Below are 5,058 nucleotides of genomic sequence, written 5' to 3'. Positions count from 1 at the left end.
GGGGGCGACACAGCCGACGACCGAGGAAGCCAACAATTCGACAATGTCAATCTTGACGACGCGCCCTCCCCAGATGCAGGTGACTCTCCTCCACACAGCAACACCGAGCCAACGACCACCGGAGATGGTGTCCCCGATGGACACGGTCACCCTACAGGACCCAGCGACGGACGCCCAGTCCGCCACAGAGTCCGGCCGGAGCGTTACATTGAGCAATGTTGAGGGAGTGTTGGGAAGAGCTGTCATACTGCCATGTAATTGCGCAAGGGCAGGAAGGTCCCTGCGCAGACACACCGCCAAATGGGAAGACAACACCGGTAACATCCTTGCCCTGGCCCAGCGAACACATGTGGACAATGTACTGTTACTAAATACATATAGGCGATTTGAGGTGTTAGGAGACTGCGCTCTATTTCTGACAAAAATTGGCATGACTGATTTTGGAAACTATACGTGTACCTGTTTCAAAATGGGAGTGGGAAAGGCAGAACGCATGGGCGACCAAACGACGGTAGACAGTGTTACTTTCGTGACATTGACGGAGAAAAAAGAAATTGATGACGAACAACCAGACAGCCCAGTCACGGAGTATGTTAAGACGGAAAAGGCAGTCAGAATCAAAATTAACATTGTATCCATGACAACGATTGGCGACAACATTGAAACGCAGTCGGCCGCGTCGGGGACGCTCATGACAACGGCGGAGGCGGTAAAGCCGACGCCTGACGTTCCAGGACCTGTCCACGAAGCGTTTGCGGACTCGGACTGGTCCCCGGCGGAGGTGCGAACCAATTTGCATGCTATGGCAAGACGAGAAGCTGCTTGGAAGGCTTATGGGTTCGATGCTTTGGCATTACCGGGGGTTGATGAATGGGCAGGAAGAAACTGTAACGAATGGTGCATTCGATCAAGTCGTCCAAGGCAGTGAGTGGGCCGCGCTTGGTAAGGGTAAAATCACCAAGTACGCTGAAAGCTGTTTTTCAGACTGTTCCGTTGCCGGTATCCGACGATTGCCAACTTAGGCTACTGCTTTGGTTGGTGTACGAGCAGTCGTGGAAAGCACCTGAAACTGACGCTCAGGTCAGGAAGATTTTTAAGCCCACAGGGGTGTGCGCGTGGATAAGTGAACTTCCCTATTTGGATATGCTCGCCGTGCATGAGGACATTCAAGTTGCGGTGCCAGAATCCATAGATGTGCCATCTATAAAGGTGCCCGCCTGTTTTTGCTCTAATGTGACTCACGGTGGTCCGGGGGTGCCTATGGGGGTGGCAGATTGCGACTATTACTCTATGCAATTCCCAGGTGAAGCATGGGGGGAAAGGGGAGCCATCCATCCGGTGACCTTTCCTCTACCCGACTCCTATAATGCGATTACGGTGATGGTGGAGAATCGCACGGTGCCTGGAAACACAACCATAGGTAACCTTAGAGACATCTGGTGGGTATGTGAGACTAAAGCTTGTTTGTTTTTGCCTTATGGATGGTTGGGTTGCTGCTATTCTGCTACCCTGAAGCTCCCGTTTGAGGTGATGACAATAAAGAGGGGCCACAAGCCAGAGGGGGAGACTTATCAGGCGGTCCCAAGCAGGGCCAAGAGGGAGATGGCGGCGTTTCACACTACGGATGCGTACCATTGGAGAATTAGCTTGGGAGAAAAGTGGGGCCTTGGGATCTTTCCCTGGTATGGGGTGACATTTTTGGCAGATCATATTGATAATATTACGTATACCCTCCAGGGATTTGCGAATGAGACGATCAAGGGCTTTCGACAGTTGTCACTTACCCAAAAGAGCCATCGGTTGACCCTGCTTAAACATGACATGGCTTTGGATTATATCTTGGCGAGGCAAGGGGGGTTTTGCATAGCCCTAAACTTGACAGATGACGCTTGCTACACTTTGATCCCTGATAACACCGACAACATTACCAGTATCATTGACGCGCTTAAAGTTATTCGAGATTCTTTTGGACCGTCCGAGGGCGCTGGTTGGTCAGCAACCAGCTGGATACAGGATAGACTGGGACCTATAGGGACAATAGTGGCGCAGGTGTTGGGGGCGCTCGGGATATCACTATGTGTGATGCTTTGTTTTTGCACTGTGATAATGACTGTCGCAAAGGCCATGATATTACGGTGGATAGGCGTGGTAATGCCAAGGGACCAGACCCAGATGCCGCTGCTCCCGATCAACTGTAAGGCTGATCTGACTTACTCTGGTGAAATGATAGTGACTGACAGGTACTCGGATTAAACATAACAAACTGATAAGGGGAGTGCATGGGAGAGGAGAATTAATGTCAGAAAAATACAAAAAATAGAGCTATACACGAAAATGAAAACCCAAAGTTAGGGGATGAAGGAGTGGGACCATCGGCGTAGCACCACTTCCTTGGGTTTTCATTTTCCTTTTTGTGTGACGTGTTGCATGATTCCACTGGAAAGTGATCCACTGTATGTTGTTGCCCAGCCCGCGACCAGTTTACCATCGTTATTGTGTCAAAGTTGCATGTGTTTTGCGTTGAGTGCCATTGTCATCACACGATACTGGCAGGAGTTCTTATTCGTTCCAGAACCTCTGAATGCTGACCGGGGCCGTGCAAGGGACTCTATGGACAGTGACCTGGACATAAGGACTTTGTATGGACAGCAGGCCCTGGGCAGTGATACCCAGCACGTTCTATCGCTGAAGATTCGGGGAATGGACTCTGCCTCGGCACGCACTTACACATGAAGAAGGGGGGCGACATTTCGGGGGCTTGTTTTGATAGCATGTTTTGATACCTCATTACTATATACCTCATTGTTTATTCCAATATTTTTACCTCATTTTGTTACCTGCTGGCCTGCTGATCATGTGACGGTACAATTTCACTGTTTGGTGATAGGTGGACATGTCATTCCATTTCCATACTGTTTGGTGAGCTCATACTGTTTTGTGGATTGTAATGTGCCAGGGCTCCTCACACCTGGGTGACACCAGGTGGGGGAAACCGCTGGGGTTAGTGGAAGGGGCCTTCCACTTTTTCCTTGTCATTAGACTGGCGAGGTTTTTTCTTGAGGAAGGGCCGGCAGCTTTTTGGGGCTTCTAATGGGCCACACCAAATTTATTACTTCGCAATTTGTCACCGTTGTAGGGGTATTACCTAAGGGGGGTGGTATCGTCGTTTGAATAATGCGGACTTCAATTTTCTTTGCTTGTGGTTCCTGAGAGGCCTCAAATAGTTGTCAGGGAGCAATTGGCTAACTAAATAGTTTGAGCTTTCCTAGTTAAAATAACCTTACGTAGCATGCCTTGAGCGTGATTTAGGCTGAGGATTTTTGGGCCAAATTGTAGACGTGAGCATATATAAAATTTGGTTGGGGGAAGATGTTTGGACCTTTACCGATGTCATCTTTTGTTAGACCGTTTCCGGGACTATTACTTTGTCCCGGAAGGGGGGAATGAAGTGTAATTTGGAATTCCCTCTCTATTCCTCTAGGTGGCCTTAGAATGTCCACCTGGCGTCAGTGACACGATTCTATTCTATATTTGCTGGTCAGGGAGAATTCAGTTTCAGCAATGTGTGCAATTCTATAATAAGGTAAAGTGGCTGTTGTCGTCCATCACCAACAGCGCTGGTCAAGATCTCCTTTTTAGGACTGAAGTAAACTAGTAGATTGAAAACCACAGCTGGTGCACAAAGCCATGACATCAGCTCCTTGCCAGGTATAAAAGATACGGGCCTGACAGGGGTTGGGGGGCTTTTTTACATCCATGCCTTGGGCCACTCAACTTTTTGGAAAGACTTTACTTTGACATCGGTTTAATAAAATATTTTCCCAATCAGCCGTGGTCCCTGAAGTGCTTATTTGTCTGGAAACAGCCACCGACCACCGAGTGTTTTTTGGAGACCAGCGAAGCAACTAAAACCATATACCACACTGCGCTGCGCTATGCTGCACTGCGCCAATACGTGCCCTCGCCGAGAGGCCACCGCACTGCGCCGCGCCGAGATGTGCGCTCGCGTGACAGGCACGCTGCGCAGAGAGCCTGCCGCGCTGCACCGCGCCGAGACGTGCGCTTGCGAGACGTGCGCGCTGCGCCGAGAGTCCGCAGCGCTTTGCTGCGCCGAGACGTGCGCTCGCAAGACGTGCGCACTCCGCTCGCTGCGCGCGCTGCTCGTACTGCTTCTCTCCGAGAGTCCGCCACGCTGCACCACGCCGATACGTGTGCTCGGCACGACGTACGAGCTGCACCGAGAGGCCGCCGCGCTGCACCACGCTTTGCCGCACCACGCCGAGACGTGCGCTCGAGAGACGTGCGCGCTGTGCCCAGAGGCCGCTGGGCTGCGCCGCACCAAGACGTGCGCTCGCGAGACGTGCGAGAGGGCGGAGGGTGCCTCGAAGTTGCAGCGAGGGCGCACTGTGCCGCGGTGCGATGCCCTCTCGGCACGGCGCGTCTCGGAGCAGCGCCGCGGAGCAGCGCCGCGGAGCAGCGCCGCGGAGCAGCGCCGCGGAGCAGCGCCGCGCTCACTCTTCCCGGCGTCCTCAGTTTTTTTGTCACCATTGCTCTATAACATATAGGGCAACTTCAGAGTTATTTTGTCTCTTCCGCTGCATCTTCGGCCTGCCCTCTCGGCGCAGCACGCAAATCGCGTGCATCAAGTGCGCCCTCTCGGCCTAGAGCGCGGGTCCTCTCCGTGCAGCGTCATCTCTCGTGCCGAGAGGCCGCCGCGCTGCGCCGCAACGATATTTCCGCTTGCGGGGAGGCCGCCGCGTTGCGCCGCGTCGCGCCGCGTCGAGACGGGCACTTGCGAGACGTGCGCTTGTGAGACGTGCGTGCTGAGCCGAGAGGGCATGCGCGCACTTTACGCACTGCGTCAAGAGGGCGTTTCGAGACTGCGCCGCACAGACAAACCGCTGCGTTTCCCCGGGGGGCACTGCGTGGCGCATAGTGCGCCGAGAGGCCTTCAGGCTGCGCCACGCCGAGAGGGCGCTGCACCGGGCAGAGAGGGAACCGCGCCGCTAGGGCGCGCTGCGCTGTGATCCATCCATTTTCTGAACCGCTTAGTTCCCA

General features: G+C 53.3%; 1 pseudogene; it reads left to right on the top strand.

Annotated features, from left to right (window-relative positions):
• Nucleotides 1-464: 464 nt before the first annotated feature.
• LOC148380360 (uncharacterized) lies at nucleotides 465-4,813 on the top strand (annotated as a pseudogene).
• The last annotated feature ends 245 nt before the right edge of the window (nucleotides 4,814-5,058 follow it).

Source organism: Syngnathus floridae, chromosome 21, assembly GCF_059516105.1.
Source record: "Syngnathus floridae isolate MCC-2025c chromosome 21, RoL_Sflo_1.0, whole genome shotgun sequence".
Taxonomy (NCBI): domain Eukaryota; kingdom Metazoa; phylum Chordata; class Actinopteri; order Syngnathiformes; family Syngnathidae; genus Syngnathus; species Syngnathus floridae.
The sequence above is the reverse complement of the archived record's forward strand: the minus strand, read 5'-3'. Positions and strand labels throughout refer to the sequence as shown.